The 25,422-nt window shown below is 54.4% G+C and overlaps 27 non-coding genes and 15 pseudogenes across 27 annotated transcripts; all 42 read left to right on the plus strand.

Annotated features, from left to right (window-relative positions):
- Nucleotides 1-103: 103 nt before the first annotated feature.
- On the plus strand, nt 104-295 carry LOC145338109 (U2 spliceosomal RNA). The gene has a single exon (XR_013885459.1). It is a non-coding gene; the product is annotated as a U2 spliceosomal RNA (small nuclear RNA).
- Nucleotides 296-510: 215 nt separating this feature from the next.
- LOC145338110 (U2 spliceosomal RNA) lies at nt 511-702 on the plus strand. The gene has a single exon (XR_013885460.1). It is a non-coding gene; the product is annotated as a U2 spliceosomal RNA (small nuclear RNA).
- Nucleotides 703-917: 215 nt separating this feature from the next.
- LOC145338111 (U2 spliceosomal RNA) lies at nt 918-1,109 on the plus strand. The gene has a single exon (XR_013885461.1). It is a non-coding gene; the product is annotated as a U2 spliceosomal RNA (small nuclear RNA).
- A 215-nt stretch (nt 1,110-1,324) lies between these two features.
- On the plus strand, nt 1,325-1,516 carry LOC145338261 (U2 spliceosomal RNA). Its single transcript, XR_013885610.1, has one exon. It is a non-coding gene; the product is annotated as a U2 spliceosomal RNA (small nuclear RNA).
- Nucleotides 1,517-1,731: 215 nt separating this feature from the next.
- On the plus strand, nt 1,732-1,923 carry LOC145338112 (U2 spliceosomal RNA). The gene has a single exon (XR_013885462.1). It is a non-coding gene; the product is annotated as a U2 spliceosomal RNA (small nuclear RNA).
- Nucleotides 1,924-2,138: 215 nt separating this feature from the next.
- Nucleotides 2,139-2,330, plus strand: LOC145338262 (U2 spliceosomal RNA). Its single transcript, XR_013885611.1, has one exon. It is a non-coding gene; the product is annotated as a U2 spliceosomal RNA (small nuclear RNA).
- Nucleotides 2,331-2,545: 215 nt separating this feature from the next.
- LOC145338113 (U2 spliceosomal RNA) lies at nt 2,546-2,737 on the plus strand. Its single transcript, XR_013885463.1, has one exon. It is a non-coding gene; the product is annotated as a U2 spliceosomal RNA (small nuclear RNA).
- A 215-nt stretch (nt 2,738-2,952) lies between these two features.
- LOC145338263 (U2 spliceosomal RNA) lies at nt 2,953-3,144 on the plus strand. Its single transcript, XR_013885612.1, has one exon. It is a non-coding gene; the product is annotated as a U2 spliceosomal RNA (small nuclear RNA).
- Nucleotides 3,145-3,359: 215 nt separating this feature from the next.
- LOC145338115 (U2 spliceosomal RNA) lies at nt 3,360-3,551 on the plus strand. Its single transcript, XR_013885465.1, has one exon. It is a non-coding gene; the product is annotated as a U2 spliceosomal RNA (small nuclear RNA).
- A 215-nt stretch (nt 3,552-3,766) lies between these two features.
- On the plus strand, nt 3,767-3,863 carry LOC145338548 (U2 spliceosomal RNA; annotated as a pseudogene).
- A 1,239-nt stretch (nt 3,864-5,102) lies between these two features.
- LOC145338505 (U2 spliceosomal RNA) lies at nt 5,103-5,275 on the plus strand (annotated as a pseudogene).
- A 215-nt stretch (nt 5,276-5,490) lies between these two features.
- On the plus strand, nt 5,491-5,682 carry LOC145338264 (U2 spliceosomal RNA). The gene has a single exon (XR_013885613.1). It is a non-coding gene; the product is annotated as a U2 spliceosomal RNA (small nuclear RNA).
- Nucleotides 5,683-5,897: 215 nt separating this feature from the next.
- On the plus strand, nt 5,898-6,089 carry LOC145338116 (U2 spliceosomal RNA). The gene has a single exon (XR_013885466.1). It is a non-coding gene; the product is annotated as a U2 spliceosomal RNA (small nuclear RNA).
- A 215-nt stretch (nt 6,090-6,304) lies between these two features.
- On the plus strand, nt 6,305-6,496 carry LOC145338265 (U2 spliceosomal RNA). Its single transcript, XR_013885614.1, has one exon. It is a non-coding gene; the product is annotated as a U2 spliceosomal RNA (small nuclear RNA).
- A 215-nt stretch (nt 6,497-6,711) lies between these two features.
- On the plus strand, nt 6,712-6,903 carry LOC145338117 (U2 spliceosomal RNA). The gene has a single exon (XR_013885467.1). It is a non-coding gene; the product is annotated as a U2 spliceosomal RNA (small nuclear RNA).
- A 215-nt stretch (nt 6,904-7,118) lies between these two features.
- LOC145338118 (U2 spliceosomal RNA) lies at nt 7,119-7,310 on the plus strand. The gene has a single exon (XR_013885468.1). It is a non-coding gene; the product is annotated as a U2 spliceosomal RNA (small nuclear RNA).
- A 215-nt stretch (nt 7,311-7,525) lies between these two features.
- Nucleotides 7,526-7,671, plus strand: LOC145338557 (U2 spliceosomal RNA; annotated as a pseudogene).
- Nucleotides 7,672-8,910: 1,239 nt separating this feature from the next.
- On the plus strand, nt 8,911-9,084 carry LOC145338514 (U2 spliceosomal RNA; annotated as a pseudogene).
- A 215-nt stretch (nt 9,085-9,299) lies between these two features.
- Nucleotides 9,300-9,491, plus strand: LOC145338119 (U2 spliceosomal RNA). The gene has a single exon (XR_013885469.1). It is a non-coding gene; the product is annotated as a U2 spliceosomal RNA (small nuclear RNA).
- Nucleotides 9,492-9,706: 215 nt separating this feature from the next.
- LOC145338559 (U2 spliceosomal RNA) lies at nt 9,707-9,852 on the plus strand (annotated as a pseudogene).
- A 1,239-nt stretch (nt 9,853-11,091) lies between these two features.
- LOC145338515 (U2 spliceosomal RNA) lies at nt 11,092-11,265 on the plus strand (annotated as a pseudogene).
- A 215-nt stretch (nt 11,266-11,480) lies between these two features.
- On the plus strand, nt 11,481-11,672 carry LOC145338120 (U2 spliceosomal RNA). Its single transcript, XR_013885470.1, has one exon. It is a non-coding gene; the product is annotated as a U2 spliceosomal RNA (small nuclear RNA).
- A 215-nt stretch (nt 11,673-11,887) lies between these two features.
- Nucleotides 11,888-11,990, plus strand: LOC145338542 (U2 spliceosomal RNA; annotated as a pseudogene).
- A 190-nt stretch (nt 11,991-12,180) lies between these two features.
- On the plus strand, nt 12,181-12,354 carry LOC145338498 (U2 spliceosomal RNA; annotated as a pseudogene).
- Nucleotides 12,355-12,569: 215 nt separating this feature from the next.
- LOC145338266 (U2 spliceosomal RNA) lies at nt 12,570-12,761 on the plus strand. The gene has a single exon (XR_013885615.1). It is a non-coding gene; the product is annotated as a U2 spliceosomal RNA (small nuclear RNA).
- Nucleotides 12,762-12,976: 215 nt separating this feature from the next.
- LOC145338121 (U2 spliceosomal RNA) lies at nt 12,977-13,168 on the plus strand. The gene has a single exon (XR_013885471.1). It is a non-coding gene; the product is annotated as a U2 spliceosomal RNA (small nuclear RNA).
- A 215-nt stretch (nt 13,169-13,383) lies between these two features.
- LOC145338267 (U2 spliceosomal RNA) lies at nt 13,384-13,575 on the plus strand. Its single transcript, XR_013885616.1, has one exon. It is a non-coding gene; the product is annotated as a U2 spliceosomal RNA (small nuclear RNA).
- A 215-nt stretch (nt 13,576-13,790) lies between these two features.
- LOC145338560 (U2 spliceosomal RNA) lies at nt 13,791-13,936 on the plus strand (annotated as a pseudogene).
- A 1,239-nt stretch (nt 13,937-15,175) lies between these two features.
- LOC145338516 (U2 spliceosomal RNA) lies at nt 15,176-15,349 on the plus strand (annotated as a pseudogene).
- Nucleotides 15,350-15,564: 215 nt separating this feature from the next.
- LOC145338268 (U2 spliceosomal RNA) lies at nt 15,565-15,756 on the plus strand. The gene has a single exon (XR_013885617.1). It is a non-coding gene; the product is annotated as a U2 spliceosomal RNA (small nuclear RNA).
- A 215-nt stretch (nt 15,757-15,971) lies between these two features.
- Nucleotides 15,972-16,163, plus strand: LOC145338269 (U2 spliceosomal RNA). The gene has a single exon (XR_013885618.1). It is a non-coding gene; the product is annotated as a U2 spliceosomal RNA (small nuclear RNA).
- A 215-nt stretch (nt 16,164-16,378) lies between these two features.
- Nucleotides 16,379-16,570, plus strand: LOC145338122 (U2 spliceosomal RNA). Its single transcript, XR_013885472.1, has one exon. It is a non-coding gene; the product is annotated as a U2 spliceosomal RNA (small nuclear RNA).
- A 215-nt stretch (nt 16,571-16,785) lies between these two features.
- Nucleotides 16,786-16,977, plus strand: LOC145338358 (U2 spliceosomal RNA). The gene has a single exon (XR_013885704.1). It is a non-coding gene; the product is annotated as a U2 spliceosomal RNA (small nuclear RNA).
- A 215-nt stretch (nt 16,978-17,192) lies between these two features.
- LOC145338123 (U2 spliceosomal RNA) lies at nt 17,193-17,384 on the plus strand. Its single transcript, XR_013885473.1, has one exon. It is a non-coding gene; the product is annotated as a U2 spliceosomal RNA (small nuclear RNA).
- A 215-nt stretch (nt 17,385-17,599) lies between these two features.
- Nucleotides 17,600-17,791, plus strand: LOC145338271 (U2 spliceosomal RNA). The gene has a single exon (XR_013885620.1). It is a non-coding gene; the product is annotated as a U2 spliceosomal RNA (small nuclear RNA).
- Nucleotides 17,792-18,006: 215 nt separating this feature from the next.
- On the plus strand, nt 18,007-18,198 carry LOC145338272 (U2 spliceosomal RNA). Its single transcript, XR_013885621.1, has one exon. It is a non-coding gene; the product is annotated as a U2 spliceosomal RNA (small nuclear RNA).
- Nucleotides 18,199-18,413: 215 nt separating this feature from the next.
- LOC145338124 (U2 spliceosomal RNA) lies at nt 18,414-18,605 on the plus strand. Its single transcript, XR_013885474.1, has one exon. It is a non-coding gene; the product is annotated as a U2 spliceosomal RNA (small nuclear RNA).
- A 215-nt stretch (nt 18,606-18,820) lies between these two features.
- LOC145338561 (U2 spliceosomal RNA) lies at nt 18,821-18,966 on the plus strand (annotated as a pseudogene).
- A 1,239-nt stretch (nt 18,967-20,205) lies between these two features.
- On the plus strand, nt 20,206-20,379 carry LOC145338517 (U2 spliceosomal RNA; annotated as a pseudogene).
- Nucleotides 20,380-20,594: 215 nt separating this feature from the next.
- On the plus strand, nt 20,595-20,720 carry LOC145338565 (U2 spliceosomal RNA; annotated as a pseudogene).
- A 2,016-nt stretch (nt 20,721-22,736) lies between these two features.
- Nucleotides 22,737-22,913, plus strand: LOC145338531 (U2 spliceosomal RNA; annotated as a pseudogene).
- Nucleotides 22,914-23,128: 215 nt separating this feature from the next.
- LOC145338547 (U2 spliceosomal RNA) lies at nt 23,129-23,226 on the plus strand (annotated as a pseudogene).
- The last annotated feature ends 2,196 nt before the right edge of the window (nt 23,227-25,422 follow it).

A 25,422-nucleotide genomic window follows, 5' to 3' on the forward strand; every position in this document is an offset into this window, starting at 1 on the left:
CTGCAGCACTCAGGCAGGCTGACGGTTTTTCTGTGGCCAGCAAGCGGCGCGTGTAAGCCAGTGGCTGAGGAAGGGAGGGGGGCCAGCTGGGAATTGACGGGCTATCGCTTCTCGGCCTTTTGGCTAAGATCAAGTGTAGTATCTGTTCTTATCAGTTTAATATCTGATAGTTCCCCGATCTGGGGACCAAATATTAACCTGATTTTTGGAACAGGGCGCTGGGGAAAGGGGCTCGCTCCTACCACGCCACGCATCGACCTGGTCTTGCACTCTCTCCAGGAACGGTGCACTGACTCACAAGAGCATCAAAAACAGAACATGTGGCAGCACCTGCCTCCTGGCACAGCAGGTGTCGACGGCAGAGTAAAGGACGCACACGCTGAGCCCCCTGCTGCGCTGCGACGCTACTGCAGCACTCAGGCAGGCTGACGGTTTTTCTGTGGCCAGCAAGCGGCGCGTGAAAGCCAGTGGCTGAGGAAGGGAGGGGGGCCAGCTGGGAATTGACGGGCTATCGCTTCTCGGCCTTTTGGCTAAGATCAAGTGTAGTATCTGTTCTTATCAGTTTAATATCTGATAGTTCCCCGATCTGGGGACCAAATATTAACCTGATTTTTGGAACAGGGCGCTGGGGAAAGGGGCTCGCTCCTACCACGCCACGCATCGACCTGGTCTTGCACTCTCTCCAGGAACGGTGCACTGACTCACAAGAGCATCAAAAACAGAACATGTGGCAGCACCTGCCTACTGGCACCGCAGGTGTCGACGGCAGAGTAAAGGACGCACACGCTGAGCCCCCTGCTGCGCTGCGACGCTACTGCAGCACTCAGGCAGGCTGACGGTTTTTCTGTGGCCAGCAAGCGGCGCGTGAAAGCCAGTGGCTGAGGAAGGGAGGGGGGCCAGCGGGGAATTGACGGGCTATCGCTTCTCGGCCTTTTGGCTAAGATCAAGTGTAGTATCTGTTCTTATCAGTTTAATATCTGATAGTTCCCCGATCTGGGGACCAAATATTAACCTGATTTTTGGAACAGGGCGCTGGGGAAAGGGGCTCGCTCCTACCACGCCACGCATCGACCTGGTCTTGCACTCTCTCCAGGAACGGTGCACTGACTCACAAGAGCATCAAAAACAGAACATGTGGCAGCACCTGCCTACTGGCACCGCAGGTGTCGACGGCAGAGTAAAGGACGCACACGCTGAGCCCCCTGCTGCGCTGCGACGCTACTGCAGCACTCAGGCAGGCTGACGGTTTTTCTGTGGCCAGCAAGCGGCGCGTGAAAGCCAGTGGCTGAGGAAGGGAGGGGGGCCAGCGGGGAATTGACGGGCTATCGCTTCTCGGCCTTTTGGCTAAGATCAAGTGTAGTATCTGTTCTTATCAGTTTAATATCTGATAGTTCCCCGATCTGGGGACCAAATATTAACCTGATTTTTGGAACAGGGCGCTGGGGAAAGGGGCTGGCTCCTACCACGCCACGCATCGACCTGGTCTTGCACTCTCTCCAGGAACGGTGCACTGACTCACAAGAGCATCAAAAACAGAACATGTGGCAGCACCTGCCTCCTGGCACAGCAGGTGTCGACGGCAGAGTAAAGGACGCACACGCTGAGCCCCCTGCTGCGCTGCGACGCTACTGCAGCACTCAGGCAGGCTGACGGTTTTTCTGTGGCCAGCAAGCGGCGCGTGAAAGCCAGTGGCTGAGGAAGGGAGGGGGGCCAGCTGGGAATTGACGGGCTATCGCTTCTCGGCCTTTTGGCTAAGATCAAGTGTAGTATCTGTTCTTATCAGTTTAATATCTGATAGTTCCCCGATCTGGGGACCAAATATTAACCTGATTTTTGGAACAGGGCGCTGGGGAAAGGGGCTCGCTCCTACCACGCCACGCATCGACCTGGTCTTGCACTCTCTCCAGGAACGGTGCACTGACTCACAAGAGCATCAAAAACAGAACATGTGGCAGCACCTGCCTCCTGGCACAGCAGGTGTCGACGGCAGAGTAAAGGACGCACACGCTGAGCCCCCTGCTGCGCTGCGACGCTACTGCAGCACTCAGGCAGGCTGACGGTTTTTCTGTGGCCAGCAAGCGGCGCGTGAAAGCCAGTGGCTGAGGAAGGGAGGGGGGCCAGCTGGGAATTGACGGGCTATCGCTTCTCGGCCTTTTGGCTAAGATCAAGTGTAGTATCTGTTCTTATCAGTTTAATATCTGATAGTTCCCCGATCTGGGGACCAAATATTAACCTGATTTTTGGAACAGGGCGCTGGGGAAAGGGGCTGGCTCCTACCACGCCACGCATCGACCTGGTCTTGCACTCTCTCCAGGAACGGTGCACTGACTCACAAGAGCATCAAAAACAGAACATGTGGCAGCACCTGCCTCCTGGCACAGCAGGTGTCGACGGCAGAGTAAAGGACGCACACGCTGAGCCCCCTGCTGCGCTGCGACGCTACTGCAGCACTCAGGCAGGCTGACGGTTTTTCTGTGGCCAGCAAGCGGCGCGTGAAAGCCAGTGGCTGAGGAAGGGAGGGGGGCCAGCTGGGAATTGACGGGCTATCGCTTCTCGGCCTTTTGGCTAAGATCAAGTGTAGTATCTGTTCTTATCAGTTTAATATCTGATAGTTCCCCGATCTGGGGACCAAATATTAACCTGATTTTTGGAACAGGGCGCTGGGGAAAGGGGCTCGCTCCTACCACGCCACGCATCGACCTGGTCTTGCACTCTCTCCAGGAACGGTGCACTGACTCACAAGAGCATCAAAAACAGAACATGTGGCAGCACCTGCCTACTGGCACCGCAGGTGTCGACGGCAGAGTAAAGGACGCACACGCTGAGCCCCCTGCTGCGCTACGACGCTACTGCAGCACTCAGGCAGGCTGACGGTTTTTCTGTGGCCAGCAAGCGGCGCGTGAAAGCCAGTGGCTGAGGAAGGGAGGGGGGCCAGCTGGGAATTGACGGGCTATCGCTTCTCGGCCTTTTGGCTAAGATCAAGTGTAGTATCTGTTCTTATCAGTTTAATATCTGATAGTTCCCCGATCTGGGGACCAAATATTAACCTGATTTTTGGAACAGGGCGCTGGGGAAAGGGGCTGGCTCCTACCACGCCACGCATCGACCTGGTCTTGCACTCTCTCCAGGAACGGTGCACTGACTCACAAGAGCATCAAAAACAGAACATGTGGCAGCACCTGCCTCCTGGCACAGCAGGTGTCGACGGCAGAGTAAAGGACGCACACGCTGAGCCCCCTGCTGCGCTGCGACGCTACTGCAGCACTCAGGCAGGCTGACGGTTTTTCTGTGGCCAGCAAGCGGCGCGTGAAAGCCAGTGGCTGAGGAAGGGAGGGGGGCCAGCTGGGAATTGACGGGCTATCGCTTCTCGGCCTTTTGGCTAAGATCAAGTGTAGTATCTGTTCTTATCAGTTTAATATCTGATAGTTCCCCGATCTGGGGACCAAATATTAACCTGATTTTTGGAACAGGGCGCTGGGGAAAGGGGCTCGCTCCTACCACGCCACGCATCGACCTGGTCTTGCACTCTCTCCAGGAACGGTGCACTGACTCACAAGAGCATCAAAAACAGAACATGTGGCAGCACCTGCCTACTGGCACCGCAGGTGTCGACGGCAGAGTAAAGGACGCACACGCTGAGCCCCCTGCTGCGCTGCGACGCTACTGCAGCACTCAGGCAGGCTGACGGTTTTTCTGTGGCCAGCAAGCGGCGCGTGAAAGCCAGTGGCTGAGGAAGGGAGGGGGGCCAGCGGGGAATTGACGGGCTATCGCTTCTCGGCCTTTTGGCTAAGATCAAGTGTAGTATCTGTTCTTATCAGCTGCAGCAGTGACGCAGGCCATCTTCAAATTTATCTGGAGATCAAAGATGGATCGCGTCCGGAGGGAGGCGATGCACAAATCTCCAGAGAACGGAGGGAAAGACATTCCCAACGCCGCCCTCATCCTGATGGCCACCTTTGTGTGCGGCTGCATCAAGCTGTGCGTAGATCCTCGGTACACCAACAGCAAGTGCCACTACTTTTTGAGGTTCTACCTGTCCCGAGTGTTGCGAAGGATGGGTCTGGCCACACTGCCGCGGAACGCTCCGAGTAGTTGGACCGTACCGCAGCACCTGTCCTTCGTGGAGAAATTTTTCCGCAAACACACCTTTGACCACAAGGCGATTAAGCAGTGGTCAGCGCGTAACGTCCTTGGGGCCCTGAGAGAAAAGGAGACGGCGGATCCTGTCGGATGGTTCCCTGAGCAGACTGTCAGTGTCATCTGGCAGAACGCCTCATCACCAGAACTGACAAACAAGCACCAAGATCTGGCTTGGCTGGTGGTGAGAAGGGCACTCCCCGTCAGATCCTTTATGCACGCTCGAGGTCTCAACATCACCGCACGCTGCCCTCGAAGCGGCTGCGGGGCTGACGAGACGGTCGCACACCTCCTTTGGGAATGTGCCTTTGCAAAGAAGGTCTGGAGTGAGATGCAGTGGTATTTGTCGCGGTTCGTCCCGAGCAGCTCGGTGACGCAGGACTCTGTGCTCTACGGGCTGTTTCCGGGAACGCACAACGAGACAAATATCAACTGCTGCTGGAAGGTCATCAACTCGGTGAAGGACGCACTTTGGTCCGCCCGAAACTTGCTGATCTTCCAGCTGAAAGAATTGTCCTCGACCGAGTGTTGCAGACTGGCACATTCCAAGGTCCAGGACTACGTGCTGAGGGACGGGCTGAAGCTTGGGGCAGCCGCCGCAAAGGCACAATGGGGAAAGGCCACGCTGTAAGGCCTTTTAACGGAGGCAGACCGAGGGCCCAGGAACTGCAGAATACCCTCGACCTGCGGAACTGTGTGCCAATCTGAGCACTAACGGCACACAGAAATTTTTTGAGCCGTGTATATAGTTTTTTAAGTATTGAAATGTAATCATTGTAATTAGTACAAATATGTAAATATGGAGACATGGACATAGTTTTTTTTTAAGTACTGAAATGTTAAGTACTGAAATGTAGTCACTGTAGTTTTGGACAGATCTGCAAAAATGTTCTCATTCCGCATTGTTTTGCTACTCGAAGCCCTGTACATTGTAATAGTTTACTTGAGATTTTTATGAATAAAGTATATTTTTGGAAAAAAAAATCTGTTCTTATCAGTTTAATATCTGATAGTTCCCCGATCTGGGGACCAAATATTAACCTGATTTTTGGAACAGGGCGCTGGGGAAAGGGGCTCGCTCCTACCACGCCACGCATCGACCTGGTCTTGCACTCTCTCCAGGAACGGTGCACTGACTCACAAGAGCATCAAAAACAGAACATGTGGCAGCACCTGCCTACTGGCACCGCAGGTGTCGACGGCAGAGTAAAGGACGCACACGCTGAGCCCCCTGCTGCGCTGCGACGCTACTGCAGCACTCAGGCAGGCTGACGGTTTTTCTGTGGCCAGCAAGCGGCGCGTGAAAGCCAGTGGCTGAGGAAGGGAGGGGGGCCAGCGGGGAATTGACGGGCTATCGCTTCTCGGCCTTTTGGCTAAGATCAAGTGTAGTATCTGTTCTTATCAGTTTAATATCTGATAGTTCCCCGATCTGGGGACCAAATATTAACCTGATTTTTGGAACAGGGCGCTGGGGAAAGGGGCTGGCTCCTACCACGCCACGCATCGACCTGGTCTTGCACTCTCTCCAGGAACGGTGCACTGACTCACAAGAGCATCAAAAACAGAACATGTGGCAGCACCTGCCTCCTGGCACAGCAGGTGTCGACGGCAGAGTAAAGGACGCACACGCTGAGCCCCCTGCTGCGCTGCGACGCTACTGCAGCACTCAGGCAGGCTGACGGTTTTTCTGTGGCCAGCAAGCGGCGCGTGAAAGCCAGTGGCTGAGGAAGGGAGGGGGGCCAGCTGGGAATTGACGGGCTATCGCTTCTCGGCCTTTTGGCTAAGATCAAGTGTAGTATCTGTTCTTATCAGTTTAATATCTGATAGTTCCCCGATCTGGGGACCAAATATTAACCTGATTTTTGGAACAGGGCGCTGGGGAAAGGGGCTCGCTCCTACCACGCCACGCATCGACCTGGTCTTGCACTCTCTCCAGGAACGGTGCACTGACTCACAAGAGCATCAAAAACAGAACATGTGGCAGCACCTGCCTCCTGGCACAGCAGGTGTCGACGGCAGAGTAAAGGACGCACACGCTGAGCCCCCTGCTGCGCTGCGACGCTACTGCAGCACTCAGGCAGGCTGACGGTTTTTCTGTGGCCAGCAAGCGGCGCGTGAAAGCCAGTGGCTGAGGAAGGGAGGGGGGCCAGCTGGGAATTGACGGGCTATCGCTTCTCGGCCTTTTGGCTAAGATCAAGTGTAGTATCTGTTCTTATCAGTTTAATATCTGATAGTTCCCCGATCTGGGGACCAAATATTAACCTGATTTTTGGAACAGGGCGCTGGGGAAAGGGGCTGGCTCCTACCACGCCACGCATCGACCTGGTCTTGCACTCTCTCCAGGAACGGTGCACTGACTCACAAGAGCATCAAAAACAGAACATGTGGCAGCACCTGCCTCCTGGCACAGCAGGTGTCGACGGCAGAGTAAAGGACGCACACGCTGAGCCCCCTGCTGCGCTGCGACGCTACTGCAGCACTCAGGCAGGCTGACGGTTTTTCTGTGGCCAGCAAGCGGCGCGTGAAAGCCAGTGGCTGAGGAAGGGAGGGGGGCCAGCTGGGAATTGACGGGCTATCGCTTCTCGGCCTTTTGGCTAAGATCAAGTGTAGTATCTGTTCTTATCAGTTTAATATCTGATAGTTCCCCGATCTGGGGACCAAATATTAACCTGATTTTTGGAACAGGGCGCTGGGGAAAGGGGCTCGCTCCTACCACGCCACGCATCGACCTGGTCTTGCACTCTCTCCAGGAACGGTGCACTGACTCACAAGAGCATCAAAAACAGAACATGTGGCAGCACCTGCCTCCTGGCACAGCAGGTGTCGACGGCAGAGTAAAGGACGCACACGCTGAGCCCCCTGCTGCGCTGCGACGCTACTGCAGCACTCAGGCAGGCTGACGGTTTTTCTGTGGCCAGCAAGCGGCGCGTGAAAGCCAGTGGCTGAGGAAGGGAGGGGGGCCAGCTGGGAATTGACGGGCTATCGCTTCTCGGCCTTTTGGCTAAGATCAAGTGTAGTATCTGTTCTTATCAGTTTAATATCTGATAGTTCCCCGATCTGGGGACCAAATATTAACCTGATTTTTGGAACAGGGCGCTGGGGAAAGGGGCTCGCTCCTACCACGCCACGCATCGACCTGGTCTTGCACTCTCTCCAGGAACGGTGCACTGACTCACAAGAGCATCAAAAACAGAACATGTGGCAGCACCTGCCTCCTGGCACAGCAGGTGTCGACGGCAGAGTAAAGGACGCACACGCTGAGCCCCCTGCTGCGCTGCGACGCTACTGCAGCACTCAGGCAGGCTGACGGTTTTTCTGTGGCCAGCAAGCGGCGCGTGAAAGCCAGTGGCTGAGGAAGGGAGGGGGGCCAGCTGGGAATTGACGGGCTATCGCTTCTCGGCCTTTTGGCTAAGATCAAGTGTAGTATCTGTTCTTATCAGTCCGTGTTGTTGTACGTGGCGCAGGTGTGGCCTATCCCCAAATCCTGCGCTGCAGCAGTGACGCAGGCCATCTTCAAATTTATCTGGAGATCAAAGATGGATCGCGTCCGGAGGGAGGCGATGCACAAATCTCCAGAGAACGGAGGGAAAGACATTCCCAACGCCGCCCTCATCCTGATGACCACCTTTGTGTGCGGCTGCATCAAGCTGTGCGTAGATCCTCGGTACACCAACAGCAAGTGCCACTACTTTTTGAGGTTCTACCTGTCCCGAGTGTTGCGAAGGATGGGTCTGGCCACACTGCCGCGGAACGCTCCGAGTAGTTGGACCGTCCCGCAGCACCTGTCCTTCGTGGAGAAATTTTTCCGCAAACACACCTTTGACCACAAGGCGATTAAGCAGTGGTCAGCGCGTAACGTCCTTGGGGCCCTGAGAGTAAAGGAGACGGCGGATCCTGTCGGATGGTTCCCTGAGCAGACTGTCAGTGTCATCTGGCAGAACGCCTCATCACCAGAACTGACAAACAAGCACCAAGATCTGGCTTGGCTGGTGGTGAGAAGGGCACTCCCCGTCAGATCCTTTATGCACGCTCGAGGTCTCAACATCACCGCACGCTGCCCTCGAAGCGGCTGCGGGGCTGACGAGACGGTCGCACACCTCCTTTGGGAATGTGCCTTTGCAAAGAAGGTCTGGAGTGAGATGCAGTGGTATTTGTCGCGGTTCGTCCCGAGCAGCTCGGTGACGCAGGACTCTGTGCTCTACGGGCTGTTTCCGGGAACGCACACCGAGACAAATATCAACTGCTGCTGGAAGGTCATCAACTCGGTGAAGGACGCACTTTGGTCCGCCCGAAACTTGCTGATCTTCCAGCTGAAAGAATTGTCCTCGACCGAGTGTTGCAGACTGGCACATTCCAAGGTCCAGGACTACGTGCTGAGGGACGGGCTGAAGCTTGGGGCAGCCGCCGCAAAGGCACAATGGGGAAAGGCCACACTGTAAGGCCTTTTAACGGAGGCAGACCGAGGGCCCAGGAACTGCAGAATACCCTCGACCTGCGTAACTGTGTGCCAATCTGAGCACTAACGGCACACAGAAATTTTTTGAGCCGTGTATATAGTTGTTTAAGTATTGAAATGTAATCATTGTAATTAGTACAAATATGTAAATATGGAGACATGGACATAGTTTTTTTTTAAGTACTGAAATGTTAAGTACTGAAATGTAGTCACTGTAGTTTTGGACAGATCTGCAAAAATGTTTTCATTCCGCATTGTTTTGCTACTCGAAGCCCTGTACATTGTAATAGTTTACTTGAGATTTTTATGAATAAAGTATATTTTTGGAAAAAAAAAATCTGTTCTTATCAGTTTAATATCTGATAGTTCCCCGATCTGGGGACCAAATATTAACCTGATTTTTGGAACAGGGCGCTGGGGAAAGGGGCTGGCTCCTACCACGCCACGCATCGACCTGGTCTTGCACTCTCTCCAGGAACGGTGCACTGACTCACAAGAGCATCAAAAACAGAACATGTGGCAGCACCTGCCTCCTGGCACAGCAGGTGTCGACAGCAGAGTAAAGGACGCACACGCTGAGCCCCCTGCTGCGCTGCGACGCTACTGCAGCACTCAGGCAGGCTGACGGTTTTTCTGTGGCCAGCAAGCGGCGCGTGAAAGCCAGTGGCTGAGGAAGGGAGGGGGGCCAGCTGGGAATTGACGGGCTATCGCTTCTCGGCCTTTTGGCTAAGATCAAGTGTAGTATCTGTTCTTATCAGTTTAATATCTGATAGTTCCCCGATCTGGGGACCAAATATTAACCTGATTTTTGGAACAGGGCGCTGGGGAAAGGGGCTCGCTCCTACCACGCCACGCATCGACCTGGTCTTGCACTCTCTCCAGGAACGGTGCACTGACTCACAAGAGCATCAAAAACAGAACATGTGGCAGCACCTGCCTCCTGGCACAGCAGGTGTCGACGGCAGAGTAAAGGACGCACACGCTGAGCCCCCTGCTGCGCTGCGACGCTACTGCAGCACTCAGGCAGGCTGACGGTTTTTCTGTGGCCAGCAAGCGGCGCGTGAAAGCCAGTGGCTGAGGAAGGGAGGGGGGCCAGCTGGGAATTGACGGGCTATCGCTTCTCGGCCTTTTGGCTAAGATCAAGTGTAGTATCTGTTCTTATCAGTCCGTGTTGTTGTACGTGGCGCAGGTGTGGCCTATCCCCAAATCCTGCGCTGCAGCAGTGACGCAGGCCATCTTCAAATTTATCTGGAGATCAAAGATGGATCGCGTCCGGAGGGAGGCGATGCACAAATCTCCAGAGAACGGAGGGAAAGACATTCCCAACGCCGCCCTCATCCTGATGGCCACCTTTGTGTGCGGCTGCATCAAGCTGTGCGTAGATCCTCGGTACACCAACAGCAAGTGCCACTACTTTTTGAGGTTCTACCTGTCCCGAGTGTTGCGAAGGATGGGTCTGGCCACACTGCCGCGGAACGCTCCGAGTAGTTGGACCGTCCCGCAGCACCTGTCCTTCGTGGAGAAATTTTTCCGCAAACACACCTTTGACCACAAGGCGATTAAGCAGTGGTCAGCGCGTAACGTCCTTGGGGCCCTGAGAGTAAAGGAGACGGCGGATCCTGTCGGATGGTTCCCTGAGCAGACTGTCAGTGTCATCTGGCAGAACGCCTCATCACCAGAACTGACAAACAAGCACCAAGATCTGGCTTGGCTGGTGGTGAGAAGGGCACTCCCCGTCAGATCCTTTATGCACGCTCGAGGTCTCAACATCACCGCACGCTGCCCTCGAAGCGGCTGCGGGGCTGACGAGACGGTCGCACACCTCCTTTGGGAATGTGCCTTTGCAAAGAAGGTCTGGAGTGAGATGCAGTGGTATTTGTCGCGGTTCGTCCCGAGCAGCTCGGTGACGCAGGACTCTGTGCTCTACGGGCTGTTTCCGGGAACGCACACCGAGACAAATATCAACTGCTGCTGGAAGGTCATCAACTCGGTGAAGGACGCACTTTGGTCCGCCCGAAACTTGCTGATCTTCCAGCTGAAAGAATTGTCCTCGACCGAGTGTTGCAGACTGGCACATTCCAAGGTCCAGGACTACGTGCTGAGGGACGGGCTGAAGCTTGGGGCAGCCGCCGCAAAGGCACAATGGGGAAAGGCCACACTGTAAGGCCTTTTAACGGAGGCAGACCGAGGGCCCAGGAACTGCAGAATACCCTCGACCTGCGTAACTGTGTGCCAATCTGAGCACTAACGGCACACAGAAATTTTTTGAGCCGTGTATATAGTTGTTTAAGTATTGAAATGTAATCATTGTAATTAGTACAAATATGTAAATATGGAGACATGGACATAGTTTTTTTTTAAGTACTGAAATGTTAAGTACTGAAATGTAGTCACTGTAGTTTTGGACAGATCTGCAAAAATGTTTTCATTCCGCATTGTTTTGCTACTCGAAGCCCTGTACATTGTAATAGTTTACTTGAGATTTTTATGAATAAAGTATATTTTTGGAAAAAAAAAATCTGTTCTTATCAGTTTAATATCTGATAGTTCCCCGATCTGGGGACCAAATATTAACCTGATTTTTGGAACAGGGCGCTGGGGAAAGGGGCTGGCTCCTACCACGCCACGCATCGACCTGGTCTTGCACTCTCTCCAGGAACGGTGCACTGACTCACAAGAGCATCAAAAACAGAACATGTGGCAGCACCTGCCTCCTGGCACAGCAGGTGTCGACGGCAGAGTAAAGGACGCACACGCTGAGCCCCCTGCTGCGCTGCGACGCTACTGCAGCACTCAGGCAGGCTGACGGTTTTTCTGTGGCCAGCAAGCGGCGCGTGAAAGCCAGTGGCTGAGGAAGGGAGGGGGGCCAGCTGGGAATTGACGGGCTATCGCTTCTCGGCCTTTTGGCTAAGATCAAGTGTAGTATCTGTTCTTATCAGTTTAATATCTGATAGTTCCCCGATCTGGGGACCAAATATTAACCTGATTTTTGGAACAGGGCGCTGGGGAAAGGGGCTCGCTCCTACCACGCCACGCATCGACCTGGTCTTGCACTCTCTCCAGGAACGGTGCACTGACTCACAAGAGCATCAAAAACAGAACATGTGGCAGCACCTGCCTCCTGGCACAGCAGGTGTCGACGGCAGAGTAAAGGACGCACACGCTGAGCCCCCTGCTGCGCTGCGACGCTACTGCAGCACTCAGGCAGGCTGACGGTTTTTCTGTGGCCAGCAAGCGGCGCGTGAAAGCCAGTGGCTGAGGAAGGGAGGGGGGCCAGCTGGGAATTGACGGGCTATCGCTTCTCGGCCTTTTGGCTAAGATCAAGTGTAGTATCTGTTCTTATCAGAAATTTTTTGAGCCGTGTATATAGTTTTTTAAGTATTGAAATGTAATCATTGTAATTAGTACAAATATGTAAATATGGAGACATGGACATAGTTTTTTTTTTAAGTACTGAAATGTTAAGTACAGAAATGTAGTCACTGTAGTTTCGGACAGATCTGCAAAAATGTTTTCATTCCGCATTGTTTTGCTACTCGAAGCCCTGTACATTGTAATAGTTTACTTGAGATTTTTATGAATAAAGTATATTTTTGGAAAAAAAAAATCTGTTCTTATCAGTTTAATATCTGATAGTTCCCCGATCTGGGGACCAAATATTAACCTGATTTTTGGAACAGGGCGCTGGGGAAAGGGGCTCGCTCCTACCACGCCACGCATCGACCTGGTCTTGCACTCTCTCCAGGAACGGTGCACTGACTCACAAGAGCATCAAAAACAGAACATGTGGCAGCACCTGCCTACTGGCACCGCAGGTGTCGACGGCAGAGTACAGGACGCACACGCTGAGCCCCCTGCTGCGCTGCGACGCTACTGCAGCACTCAGGCAGGCTGACGGTTTTTCTGTGGCCAGCAAGCGGCGCGTGAAAGCCAGTGGCTGAGGAAGGGAGGGGGGCCAGCGGGGAATTGACGGGCTATCGCTTCTCGGCCTTTTGGCTAAGATCAAGTGTAGTATCTGTTCTTATCAGTTTAATATCTGATAGTTCCCCGATCTGGGGACCAAATATTAACCTGATTTTTGGAACAGGGCGCTGGGGAAAGGGGCTGGCTCCTACCACGCCACGCATCGACCTGGTCTTGCACTCTCTCCAGGAACGGTGCACTGACTCACAAGAGCATCAAAAACAGAACATGTGGCAGCACCTGCCTCCTGGCACAGCAGGTGTCGACGGCAGAGTAAAGGACGCACACGCTGAGCCCCCTGCTGCGCTGCGACGCTACTGCAGCACTCAGGCAGGCTGACGGTTTTTCTGTGGCCAGCAAGCGGCGCGTGAAAGCCAGTGGCTGAGGAAGGGAGGGGGGCCAGCTGGGAATTGACGGGCTATCGCTTCTCGGCCTTTTGGCTAAGATCAAGTGTAGTATCTGTTCTTATCAGTTTAATATCTGATAGTTCCCCGATCTGGGGACCAAATATTAACCTGATTTTTGGAACAGGGCGCTGGGGAAAGGGGCTCGCTCCTACCACGCCACGCATCGACCTGGTCTTGCACTCTCTCCAGGAACGGTGCACTGACTCACAAGAGCATCAAAAACAGAACATGTGGCAGCACCTGCCTCCTGGCACAGCAGGTGTCGACGGCAGAGTAAAGGACGCACACGCTGAGCCCCCTGCTGCGCTGCGACGCTACTGCAGCACTCAGGCAGGCTGACGGTTTTTCTGTGGCCAGCAAGCGGCGCGTGAAAGCCAGTGGCTGAGGAAGGGAGGGGGGCCAGCTGGGAATTGACGGGCTATCGCTTCTCGGCCTTTTGGCTAAGATCAAGTGTAGTATCTGTTCTTATCAGTTTAATATCTGATAGTTCCCCGATCTGGGGACCAAATATTAACCTGATTTTTGGAACAGGGCGCTGGGGAAAGGGGCTGGCTCCTACCACGCCACGCATCGACCTGGTCTTGCACTCTCTCCAGGAACGGTGCACTGACTCACAAGAGCATCAAAAACAGAACATGTGGCAGCACCTGCCTCCTGGCACAGCAGGTGTCGACGGCAGAGTAAAGGACGCACACGCTGAGCCCCCTGCTGCGCTGCGACGCTACTGCAGCACTCAGGCAGGCTGACGGTTTTTCTGTGGCCAGCAAGCGGCGCGTGAAAGCCAGTGGCTGAGGAAGGGAGGGGGGCCAGCTGGGAATTGACGGGCTATCGCTTCTCGGCCTTTTGGCTAAGATCAAGTGTAGTATCTGTTCTTATCAGTCCGTGTTGTTGTACGTGGCGCAGGTGTGGCCTATCCCCAAATCCTGCGCTGCAGCAGTGACGCAGGCCATCTTCAAATTTATCTGGAGATCAAAGATGGATCGCGTCCGGAGGGAGGCGATGCACAAATCTCCAGAGAACGGAGGGAAAGACATTCCCAACGCCGCCCTCATCCTGATGGCCACCTTTGTGTGCGGCTGCATCAAGCTGTGCGTAGATCCTCGGTACACCAACAGCAAGTGCCACTACTTTTTGAGGTTCTACCTGTCCCGAGTGTTGCGAAGGATGGGTCTGGCCACACTGCCGCGGAACGCTCCGAGTAGTTGGACCGTCCCGCAGCACCTGTCCTTCGTGGAGAAATTTTTCCGCAAACACACCTTTGACCACAAGGCGATTAAGCAGTGGTCAGCGCGTAACGTCCTTGGGGCCCTGAGAGTAAAGGAGACGGCGGATCCTGTCGGATGGTTCCCTGAGCAGACTGTCAGTGTCATCTGGCAGAACGCCTCATCACCAGAACTGACAAACAAGCACCAAGATCTGGCTTGGCTGGTGGTGAGAAGGGCACTCCCCGTCAGATCCTTTATGCACGCTCGAGGTCTCAACATCACCGCACGCTGCCCTCGAAGCGGCTGCGGGGCTGACGAGACGGTCGCACACCTCCTTTGGGAATGTGCCTTTGCAAAGAAGGTCTGGAGTGAGATGCAGTGGTATTTGTCGCGGTTCGTCCCGAGCAGCTCGGTGACGCAGGACTCTGTGCTCTACGGGCTGTTTCCGGGAACGCACACCGAGACAAATATCAACTGCTGCTGGAAGGTCATCAACTCGGTGAAGGACGCACTTTGGTCCGCCCGAAACTTGCTGATCTTCCAGCTGAAAGAATTGTCCTCGACCGAGTGTTGCAGACTGGCACATTCCAAGGTCCAGGACTACGTGCTGAGGGACGGGCTGAAGCTTGGGGCAGCCGCCGCAAAGGCACAATGGGGAAAGGCCACACTGTAAGGCCTTTTAACGGAGGCAGACCGAGGGCCCAGGAACTGCAGAATACCCTCGACCTGCGTAACTGTGTGCCAATCTGAGCACTAACGGCACACAGAAATTTTTTGAGCCGTGTATATAGTTGTTTAAGTATTGAAATGTAATCATTGTAATTAGTACAAATATGTAAATATGGAGACATGGACATAGTTTTTTTTTAAGTACTGAAATGTTAAGTACTGAAATGTAGTCACTGTAGTTTTGGACAGATCTGCAAAAATGTTTTCATTCCGCATTGTTTTGCTACTCGAAGCCCTGTACATTGTAATAGTTTACTTGAGATTTTTATGAATAAAGTATATTTTTGGAAAAAAAAAATCTGTTCTTATCAGTTTAATATCTGATAGTTCCCCGATCTGGGGACCAAATATTAACCTGATTTTTGGAACAGGGCGCTGGGGAAAGGGGCTGGCTCCTACCACGCCACGCATCGACCTGGTCTTGCACTCTCTCCAGGAACGGTGCACTGACTCACAAGAGCATCAAAAACAGAACATGTGGCAGCACCTGCCTCCTGGCACAGCAGGTGTCGACGGCAGAGTAAAGGACGCACACGCTGAGCCCCCTGCTGCGCTGCGACGCTACTGCAGCACTCAGGCAGGCTGACGGTTTTTCTGTGGCCAGCAAGCGGCGCGTGAAAGCCAGTGGCTGAGGAAGGGAGGGGGGCCAGCTGGGAATTGACGGGCTATCGCTTCTCGGCCTTTTGGCTAAGATCAAGTGTAGTATCTGTTCTTATCAGTTTAATATCTGATAGTTCCCCGATCTGGGGACCAAATATTAACCTGATTTTTGGAACAGGGCGCTGGGGAAAGGGGCTGGCTCCTACCACGCCACGCATCGACCTGGTCTTGCACTCTCTCCAGGAACGGTGCACTGACTCACAAGAGCATCAAAAACAGAACATGTGGCAGCACCTGCCTCCTGGCACAGCAGGTGTCGACGGCAGAGTAAAGGACGCACACGCTGAGCCCCCTGCTGCGCTGCGACGCTACTGCAGCACTCAGGCAGGCTGACGGTTTTTCTGTGGCCAGCAAGCGGCGCGTGAAAGCCAGTGGCTGAGGAAGGGAGGGGGGCCAGCTGGGAATTGACGGGCTATCGCTTCTCGGCCTTTTGGCTAAGATCAAGTGTAGTATCTGTTCTTATCAGTTTAATATCTGATAGTTCCCCGATCTGGGGACCAAATATTAACCTGATTTTTGGAACAGGGCGCTGGGGAAAGGGGCTGGCTCCTACCACGCCACGCATCGACCTGGTCTTGCACTCTCTCCAGGAACGGTGCACTGACTCAGAAGAGCATCAAAAACAGAACATGTGGCAGCACCTGCCTCCTGGCACAGCAGGTGTCGACGGCAGAGTAAAGGACGCACACGCTGAGCCCCCTGCTGCGCTGCGACGCTACTGCAGCACTCAGGCAGGCTGACGGTTTTTCTGTGGCCAGCAAGCGGCGCGTGAAAGCCAGTGGCTGAGGAAGGGAGGGGGGCCAGCTGGGAATTGACGGGCTATCGCTTCTCGGCCTTTTGGCTAAGATCAAGTGTAGTATCTGTTCTTATCAGTTTAATATCTGATAGTTCCCCGATCTGGGGACCAAATATTAACCTGATTTTTGGAACAGGGCGCTGGGGAAAGGGGCTCGCTCCTACCACGCCACGCATCGACCTGGTCTTGCACTCTCTCCAGGAACGGTGCACTGACTCACAAGAGCATCAAAAACAGAACATGTGGCAGCACCTGCCTACTGGCACCGCAGGTGTCGACGGCAGAGTAAAGGACGCACACGCTGAGCCCCCTGCTGCGCTGCGACGCTACTGCAGCACTCAGGCAGGCTGACGGTTTTTCTGTGGCCAGCAAGCGGCGCGTGAAAGCCAGTGGCTGAGGAAGGGAGGGGGGCCAGCTGGGAATTGACGGGCTATCGCTTCTCGGCCTTTTGGCTAAGATCAAGTGTAGTATCTGTTCTTATCAGTTTAATATCTGATAGTTCCCCGATCTGGGGACCAAATATTAACCTGATTTTTGGAACAGGGCGCTGGGGAAAGGGGCTGGCTCCTACCACGCCTCGCATCGACCTGGTCTTGCACTCTCTCCAGGAACGGTGCACTGACTCACAAGAGCATCAAAAACAGAACATGTGGCAGCACCTGCCTCCTGGCACAGCAGGTGTCGACGGCAGAGTAAAGGACGCACACGCTGAGCCCCCTGCTGCGCTGCGACGCTACTGCAGCACTCAGGCAGGCTGACGGTTTTTCTGTGGCCAGCAAGCGGCGCGTGAAAGCCAGTGGCTGAGGAAGGGAGGGGGGCCAGCTGGGAATTGACGGGCTATCGCTTCTCGGCCTTTTGGCTAAGATCAAGTGTAGTATCTGTTCTTATCAGTTTAATATCTGATAGTTCCCCGATCTGGGGACCAAATATTAACCTGATTTTTGGAACAGGGCGCTGGGGAAAGGGGCTCGCTCCTACCACGCCACGCATCGACCTGGTCTTGCACTCTCTCCAGGAACGGTGCACTGACTCACAAGAGCATCAAAAACAGAACATGTGGCAGCAGCTGCCTACTGGCACCGCAGGTGTCGACGGCAGAGTAAAGGACGCACACGCTGAGCCCCCTGCTGCGCTGCGACGCTACTGCAGCACTCAGGCAGGCTGACGGTTTTTCTGTGGCCAGCAAGCGGCGCGTGAAAGCCAGTGGCTGAGGAAGGGAGGGGGGCCAGCGGGGAATTGACGGGCTATCGCTTCTCGGCCTTTTGGCTAAGATCAAGTGTAGTATCTGTTCTTATCAGTTTAATATCTGATAGTTCCCCGATCTGGGGACCAAATATTAACCTGATTTTTGGAACAGGGCGCTGGGGAAAGGGGCTGGCTCCTACCACGCCACGCATCGACCTGGTCTTGCACTCTCTCCAGGAACGGTGCACTGACTCACAAGAGCATCAAAAACAGAACATGTGGCAGCACCTGCCTCCTGGCACAGCAGGTGTCGACGGCAGAGTAAAGGACGCACACGCTGAGCCCCCTGCTGCGCTGCGACGCTACTGCAGCACTCAGGCAGGCTGACGGTTTTTCTGTGGCCAGCAAGCGGCGCGTGAAAGCCAGTGGCTGAGGAAGGGAGGGGGGCCAGCTGGGAATTGACGGGCTATCGCTTCTCGGCCTTTTGGCTAAGATCAAGTGTAGTATCTGTTCTTATCAGTTTAATATCTGATAGTTCCCCGATCTGGGGACCAAATATTAACCTGATTTTTGGAACAGGGCGCTGGGGAAAGGGGCTGGCTCCTACCACGCCACGCATCGACCTGGTCTTGCACTCTCTCCAGGAACGGTGCACTGACTCACAAGAGCATCAAAAACAGAACATGTGGCAGCACCTGCCTCCTGGCGCAGCAGGTGTCGACGGCAGAGTAAAGGACGCACACGCTGAGCCCCCTGCTGCGCTGCGACGCTACTGCAGCACTCAGGCAGGCTGACGGTTTTTCTGTGGCCAGCAAGCGGCGCGTGAAAGCCAGTGGCTGAGGAAGGGAGGGGGGCCAGCTGGGAATTGACGGGCTATCGCTTCTCGGCCTTTTGGCTAAGATCAAGTGTAGTATCTGTTCTTATCAGTTTAATATCTGATAGTTCCCCGATCTGGGGACCAAATATTAACCTGATTTTTGGAACAGGGCGCTGGGGAAAGGGGCTCGCTCCTACCACGCCACGCATCGACCTGGTCTTGCACTCTCTCCAGGAACGGTGCACTGACTCACAAGAGCATCAAAAACAGAACATGTGGCAGCACCTGCCTCCTGGCACAGCAGGTGTCGACGGCAGAGTAAAGGACGCACACGCTGAGCCCCCTGCTGCGCTGCGACGCTACTGCAGCACTCAGGCAGGCTGACGGTTTTTCTGTGGCCAGCAAGCGGCGCGTGAAAGCCAGTGGCTGAGGAAGGGAGGGGGGCCAGCTGGGAATTGACGGGCTATCGCTTCTCGGCCTTTTGGCTAAGATCAAGTGTAGTATCTGTTCTTATCAGTCCGTGTTGTTGTACGTGGCGCAGGTGTGGCCTATCCCCAAATCCTGCGCTGCAGCAGTGACGCAGGCCATCTTCAAATTTATCTGGAGATCAAAGATGGATCGCGTCCGGAGGGAGGCGATGCACAAATCTCCAGAGAACGGAGGGAAAGACATTCCCAACGCCGCCCTCATCCTGATGGCCACCTTTGTGTGCGGCTGCATCAAGCTGTGCGTAGATCCTCGGTACACCAACAGCAAGTGCCACTACTTTTTGAGGTTCTACCTGTCCCGAGTGTTGCGAAGGATGGGTCTGGCCACACTGCCGCGGAACGCTCCGAGTAGTTGGACCGTCCCGCAGCACCTGTCCTTCGTGGAGAAATTTTTCCGCAAACACACCTTTGACCACAAGGCGATTAAGCAGTGGTCAGCGCGTAACGTCCTTGGGGCCCTGAGAGTAAAGGAGACGGCGGATCCTGTCGGATGGTTCCCTGAGCAGACTGTCAGTGTCATCTGGCAGAACGCCTCATCACCAGAACTGACAAACAAGCACCAAGATCTGGCTTGGCTGGTGGTGAGAAGGGCACTCCCCGTCAGATCCTTTATGCACGCTCGAGGTCTCAACATCACCGCACGCTGCCCTCGAAGCGGCTGCGGGGCTGACGAGACGGTCGCACACCTCCTTTGGGAATGTGCCTTTGCAAAGAAGGTCTGGAGTGAGATGCAGTGGTATTTGTCGCGGTTCGTCCCGAGCAGCTCGGTGACGCAGGACTCTGTGCTCTACGGGCTGTTTCCGGGAACGCACACCGAGACAAATATCAACTGCTGCTGGAAGGTCATCAACTCGGTGAAGGACGCACTTTGGTCCGCCCGAAACTTGCTGATCTTCCAGCTGAAAGAATTGTCCTCGACCGAGTGTTGCAGACTGGCACATTCCAAGGTCCAGGACTACGTGCTGAGGGACGGGCTGAAGCTTGGGGCAGCCGCCGCAAAGGCACAATGGGGAAAGGCCACACTGTAAGGCCTTTTAACGGAGGCAGACCGAGGGCCCAGGAACTGCAGAATACCCTCGACCTGCGTAACTGTGTGCCAATCTGAGCACTAACGGCACACAGAAATTTTTTGAGCCGTGTATATAGTTGTTTAAGTATTGAAATGTAATCATTGTAATTAGTACAAATATGTAAATATGGAGACATGGACATAGTTTTTTTTTAAGTACTGAAATGTTAAGTACTGAAATGTAGTCACTGTAGTTTTGGACAGATCTGCAAAAATGTTTTCATTCCGCATTGTTTTGCTACTCGAAGCCCTGTACATTGTAATAGTTTACTTGAGATTTTTATGAATAAAGTATATTTTTGGAAAAAAAAAATCTGTTCTTATCAGTTTAATATCTGATAGTTCCCCGATCTGGGGACCAAATATTAACCTGATTTTTGGAACAGGGCGCTGGGGAAAGGGGCTGGCTCCTACCACGCCACGCATCGACCTGGTCTTGCACTCTCTCCAGGAACGGTGCACTGACTCACAAGAGCATCAAAAACAGAACATGTGGCAGCACCTGCCTCCTGGCACAGCAGGTGTCGACGGCAGAGTAAAGGACGCACACGCTGAGCCCCCTGCTGCGCTGCGACGCTACTGCAGCACTCAGGCAGGCTGACGGTTTTTCTGTGGCCAGCAAGCGGCGCGTGAAAGCCAGTGGCTGAGGAAGGGAGGGGGGCCAGCTGGGAATTGACGGGCTATCGCTTCTCGGCCTTTTGGCTAAGATCAAGTGTAGTATCTGTTCTTATCCATCCTGATCAAACCTGTGCTGTACCCGGCAGGAAGATCTCTGATAGCCTGGCGCTACTCAGGGATACGATCGCCTACGTGCAGGACAGGCAGGTGGATACGTGCCTCATCAGCCTCGACCAGGAGAAGGCGTTTGACAGAATATCGCACAGCTACATGATGGATGTGCTCTCCAAAATGGGTTTTGGGGAGGGAATACGCAATTGGATCCGGCTGCTCTACACAGACATCAGTAGCGCAGTCTCAGTCAACGGGTGGGAAACAGATAGCTTCCAAATCAGGTCTGGAGTCAGACAGGGCTGCCCTCTCTCCTCCGTCCTTTTTGTGTGTTGCATTGAACCCTTTGCCCAGGCCCTCAGAAGCGACCCAGGCATCAAAGGGGTGACAATCCCAGGCAGCGGAGGCACGCAGGTCAAAGCCTCCCTGTACATGGATGACGTGGCTGTGTTCTGCTCGGACCCCTCGTCTGTCCGCAGGCTCCTCCAGGTCTGCGAGCAGTTCGAGCTGGCCTCGGGAGCCAAAGTCAACCAGGGAAAGAGCGAGGCCATGTTCTTTGGGAACTGGGCCGACAAATCCTTTGTCCCCTTCACCGTCAGGGCAGAGTACCTGAAGGTGCTGGGGATATGGTTCGGAGCGGCAGGGGCATGCATCAAAAACTGGGAGGAGCGCATCGCGAAAGCCAGGCAGAAACTGGGCTTGTGGGAGCAACGCTCGCTCTCCATAACAGGGAAAAACCTGGTGATCCGGTGCGAGTTGCTGTCCGTGTTGTTGTACGTGGCGCAGGTGTGGCCTATCCCCAAATCCTGCGCTGCAGCAGTGACGCAGGCCATCTTCAAATTTATCTGGAGATCAAAGATGGATCGCGTCCGGAGGGAGGCGATGCACAAATCTCCAGAGAACGGAGGGAAAGACATTCCCAACGCCGCCCTCATCCTGATGGCCACCTTTGTGTGCGGCTGCATCAAGCTGTGCGTAGATCCTCGGTACACCAACAGCAAGTGCCACTACTTTTTGAGGTTCTACCTGTCCCGAGTGTTGCGAAGGATGGGTCTGGCCACACTGCCGCGGAACGCTCCGAGTAGTTGGACCGTACCGCAGCACCTGTCCTTCGTGGAGAAATTTTTCCGCAAACACACCTTTGACCACAAGGCGATTAAGCAGTGGTCAGCGCGTAACGTCCTTGGGGCCCTGAGAGAAAAGGAGACGGCGGATCCTGTCGGATGGTTCCCTGAGCAGACTGTCAGTGTCATCTGGCAGAACGCCTCATCACCAGAACTGACAAACAAGCACCAAGATCTGGCTTGGCTGGTGGTGAGAAGGGCACTCCCCGTCAGATCCTTTATGCACGCTCGAGGTCTCAACATCACCGCACGCTGCCCTCGAAGCGGCTGCGGGGCTGACGAGACGGTCGCACACCTCCTTTGGGAATGTGCCTTTGCAAAGAAGGTCTGGAGTGAGATGCAGTGGTATTTGTCGCGGTTCGTCCCGAGCAGCTCGGTGACGCAGGACTCTGTGCTCTACGGGCTGTTTCCGGGAACGCACACCGAGACAAATATCAACTGCTGCTGGAAGGTCATCAACTCGGTGAAGGACGCACTTTGGTCCGCCCGAAACTTGCTGATCTTCCAGCTGAAAGAATTGTCCTCGACCGAGTGTTGCAGACTGGCACATTCCAAGGTCCAGGACTACGTGCTGAGGGACGGGCTGAAGCTTGGGGCAGCCGCCGCAAAGGCACAATGGGGAAAGGCCACGCTGTAAGGCCTTTTAACGGAGGCAGACCGAGGGCCCAGGAACTGCAGAATACCCTCGACCTGCGTAACTGTGTGCCAATCTGAGCACTAACGGCACACAGAAATTTTTTGAGCCGTGTATATAGTTTTTTAAGTATTGAAATGTAATCATTGTAATTAGTACAAATATGTAAATATGGAGACATGGACATAGTTTTTTTTTAAGTACTGAAATGTTAAGTACTGAAATGTAGTCACTGTAGTTTTGGACAGATCTGCAAAAATGTTTTCATACCGCATTGTTTTGCTACTCGAAGCCCTGTACATTGTAATAGTTTACTTGAGATTTTTATGAATAAAGTATATTTTTGGAAAAAAAAAAAAATCTGTTCTTATCAGTTTAATATCTGATAGTTCCCCGATCTGGGGACCAAATATTAACCTGATTTTTGGAACAGTGCGCTGGGGAAAGGGGCTCGCTCCTACCACGCCACGCATCGACCTGGTCTTGCACTCTCTCCAGGAACGGTGCACTGACTCACAAGAGCATCAAAAACAGAACATGTGGCAGCACCTGCCTCCTGGCACAGCAGGTGTCGACGGCAGAGTAAAGGACGCACACGCTGAGCCCCCTGCTGCGCTGCGACGCTACTGCAGCACTCAGGCAGGCTGACGGTTTTTCTGTGGCCAGCAAGCGGCGCGTGAAAGCCAGTGGCTGAGGAAGGGAGGGGGGCCAGCTGGGAATTGACGGGCTATCGCTTCTCGGCCTTTTGGCTAAGATCAAGTGTAGTATCTGTTCTTATCAGTTTAGAGGTGTCTCCTCGAAGGGGATTGCCGCCGGTGGAAACCTAACGGTGCCAACTAAGCCGGTTGAGCGTCCGCCCCTTCAGGATTGGGTCAGTTGCTCGGGTGTACTCCATACAAACTGACTGGCCTCGGACGGACTGCCGTTCTCACTGTCTACAAGCGTTCTTAGCCTGAGGCTCGGATTTCGCCAAGAGCTATCGGATCTCGATGGGCGTTGTGGAAGCAGGCGTCAGACGATCGGGAGAAGACCGTCTGCAACACTTGAGCTCTGCTGCTATTGGTGGACCTTAATGCTGGTTTCAAGCCTCTGGCTTGGACCTAACGCCGGTACAGTACGACTCAGTGTCACCGAGCTATGGCTGCAGCTACATCGAAAGCTACAGGCCAAGGACTGCCCAACACCATCCGGGTGAAGGCTTCAGGAGGAGACTCGCCCGTGGGCCGAGACTTCGTCGTGAAGAAGGTACTGTTTGAGTGCTGTGGATTCCAGGCAGCAGACGTCTACGGTGTGGCTGAATACAGCAACCAGCCCTACGTGGACGTCAGCTTCAGGAGCCTGTCAGGATGCCTCAAGTTCCTGACAGCCCTCAAGGAGAAAGGCAAAGAGGGGCCCCTCTCCATCCTGACGGCGGAGCCCCTGTTCACCGTGCCGTCCCAGAGGAACCGGGTTATCACGTTCCAAATGTATAACCCCTACGTCCCTGCGGCTGATGTGCTGACGTTCCTCTCCAGGTACGTGGAGGTGAAGGGTGAGAGCGCGGATGTGATGGACAAGTACGGAATCTGGACCTGTAAGAGACAGGTGAGAGTAACTCTCAGGACTGACCCCAACGGAGACCTCCTGCACCCGCCCTCCAATTTTGCCATCGGGGGGAATCGAGGCTTCCTGTACTACGCGGGACAGCCTCGAGTGTGCCGAATCTGCGGCAAAACCGGCCATTTTGCCGCGAGCTGCAGCACCACCTTCTGCAGAAACTGCTTGAAGGAGGGGCACGCGACAAAGGACTGCAGCGACAGCAAATGTTGCAACCTGTGTGGGGAGGCTGGCCACGTCTACAGAGCCTGCCCCAAGCGAAAGGCCACTTACGCCCAGATCACCGGAGGCGGAGTGAAGAAGGCAAGCGTCCGTGCCACCTCAGAGGGACAGACGACCGGTCCAGAAGCAGGCCCGGAAAAGGCTTCGGAAGGACGAGCGGACCCCCCAGTGCAGCAGGAGGACGCATCGTCAGCACCACCAGCAGAGGGCGCCGAAGCCATGGAACAGGAGAGCTCGGAGCTCGAAAGCCCCTGGCTAAAAGTCAAATCCAGCAGAAAGGTACGGAAAAGGAAATCCGTGGCAGCGAGACCCCTCAACGGTGACGAGAGAAAAGCTGCCAGACGACGACAGAACCTCAAGAGGCTCTTTTCAAAAGCGACGAAGAATCCACAGGTGACGGGGAGAACCGAGGCCATCGCAGCAGCAGCAGACCATCCAGACGGCCACATGACTCCCACGATGTCACCCAGTCGCCGACGAGGATTTGAGGCAGGTTCGGACGGATATATCAGCCCTGCCGCCCTGCAGAACTTCGTCAGCACCACAGGAATGCGGAACCGGGTGCATGCTGACTGACGGACATGTAAGAACTGCCAAATCTTTTTGTACTTTAAAAATGTCTTTTAAGTTTGCCTCGGTAAATGTACGCAGTGTCAAAGATGGGTTGAGATGTGCGTCCACATTATCCTACCTGGCCAACGTCAAAGCCGACCTGCTGTTCCTGCAGGAGTGTGGGATCCCTCACCTCAGCAGCTACAGGCGCTGGTCGAGTGCGTGGTCCCACGGACCGTCCATCTGGTCAGGTGGGAACGACTGCCGTTCCTCGGGCCTCGGCATCCTGCTGCGGGGAGGTGGCTTTACCATCTCCGAAGTTAGGGAGGTGGTGGGGGGACGCCTTCTCGTAGCAGACGTCACGTACAAAAACTGCCCTCTCAGGCTGATTAATGTGTATGCCCCTGCCGCCAGAACCGAGCGGCTGGCGGTTTTTGAGCAGCTGCCACAGCTGCTCACCACCTCCAGGCCGGTCATTCTGGGTGGGGACTTCAATTGTATCCTAGACAAGGCCGACCGATCCAGCAGGGCTGAAAACAAACTGGACGCTACGTCCAGAGCCCTGCTGGAGACGGTCAAAGATGCCAAGCTGCTCGACGTCTTCAGCAACCCAGCAGACGGAGGGCAGCGCAGGTACACGTGGTCGCGGCCGG

Source organism: Carcharhinus amblyrhynchos, unplaced genomic scaffold, assembly GCF_965287045.1.
Source record: "Carcharhinus amblyrhynchos unplaced genomic scaffold, sCarAmb.v2.hapA scaffold_98, whole genome shotgun sequence".
Taxonomy (NCBI): Eukaryota; Metazoa; Chordata; class Chondrichthyes; order Carcharhiniformes; family Carcharhinidae; genus Carcharhinus; species Carcharhinus amblyrhynchos.